The sequence below is a fragment of the Poecilia latipinna genome, unplaced genomic scaffold (genome assembly GCF_001443285.1).
Source record: "Poecilia latipinna isolate Pla-1442-1.1 unplaced genomic scaffold, P_latipinna-1.0 Scaffold8033, whole genome shotgun sequence".
NCBI classification, from domain to species: Eukaryota; Metazoa; Chordata; class Actinopteri; order Cyprinodontiformes; family Poeciliidae; genus Poecilia; species Poecilia latipinna.
This window is the reverse complement of record NW_015120649.1, coordinates 1-1,433: the sequence shown is the minus strand read 5'-3', so window position 1 is coordinate 1,433 and position 1,433 is coordinate 1. Positions and strand designations below refer to the sequence as shown.

The following is a 1,433-nucleotide window of genomic DNA, read 5'->3' as shown; positions in this document are numbered from 1 at the left end:
TTTCATTTAATTATTGGAAGACCTGCATGTTTTGGTGTTTATATTCTCTCTTTATATGACATGTTTCTCTCTTCAACAGTTGCATCCAGACACTCCTGAACTTTACCTGCCAAGTAACTACACATCTTTATAATAGGTGTGTGCGTTTGTTTTTGTTTTACTCAACCTGGTAAACCTTTAATTTAAATTTATAATGTATGATTTTTTCTAGAATAACATACACATGTTTTTTTTATCTGTGTCTTTCCAATATTGTTTAATGCTGAACTATGTAACTTTAATAATAGTTTTTATTTTTTTTTTTACATATTTGTTGAAACTGTCAATGTGTCATGACAGTATTGCACGAGAGATAATCTGTGGAGGAGATTGATATTTTCACAGATTATCTGTCTCAAACATAAAGTCACGCCATGGTGAGTTTATTTTAACAAATATGTAAAACTCAGAGTGTTTTTATTTTCACAAGAAAATATTTGTGTACTTATGTATGTTAGGGGTGCACCAATTAATCTTCCCCGACTTTCTTAATTTCAAAGATTGGTGATCCGCCGATACATGTGAAGCTGATTTTATCCACTGAACTTATCTACCTCAGCAAAGATCTAGAAATCAACCACTGTCCTCTTCTGCTCTCCTGTGAGAGTTTTGACTGATAGACTGGCCCACCAGGTCATGTCTCCAGGTTTGCAGTTAACAAAGGTCACCTCACTGTTGCCAATTCAGCGACTTTTTTTTTTTTTTGCTCCATTTAGCAACATTCAGACAAAAAAATCAGAATTGACAGATCAGACTTTTTAAAGATTGGCCAGAAAACTGCAGTTGGTGCACTCCAAGTGTACATTTGTTTTATAGCTGTCAGAATTAATCCAAATTACTCAACAATGTTGTTTGTCAAAGAGCTATTTGCAACTGGTGAGACGCAAATGAGAAAGGTGATGTGCTGCTGAAATGTAATTTGGAAGTGTTTTGTAAAATGAGCTGTCTTTGTTAAACTTGAGTATCCTTTCCCTTTGTTTAGAGTTTTTCTGGACTTGCACCCTGAACGAGGTCAACTGAAACGACTGAGATGAAGGGGAAGAAACAGCTGTGCGCTGAAAATCCATGGAAAATTTGAGCCTTTTAAACTTTAAAAACAGTAGAATTAAATGTGGATCTTCTCTCAGAGGTGTCAGAAGAGCTAAGTGAAAGGATTTTCCAAAGTATAGTGAGAGATGCATTCCACTTTGCCTCTGGACTTAATTGCACTACTTGGTTACCCAGAATGACACGCAGTTATTGTGGAAAAATTCAAACATCACCTGGAGAATCCTGTTCCTCCAATGAAAATGTTTACATCTACAAAAATGCAATGTTAGGGGTGCATCAACATCCCAAAGTCAGAATGAGGACTTGTATTCAGATGACAACTGCCTGAGTGACAATTATACTCA

At 35.7% G+C, this 1,433-nt stretch overlaps 1 long non-coding RNA gene across 1 annotated transcript; it reads left to right on the top strand.

Annotated features, from left to right (window-relative positions):
- Window positions 1-76: 76 nt before the first annotated feature.
- Window positions 77-1,165, top strand: LOC106944316 (uncharacterized). The gene is made up of 2 exons (XR_001424217.1): window positions 77-136; window positions 1,022-1,165. It is a non-coding gene; the product is annotated as an uncharacterized LOC106944316 (long non-coding RNA).
- The last annotated feature ends 268 nt before the right edge of the window (window positions 1,166-1,433 follow it).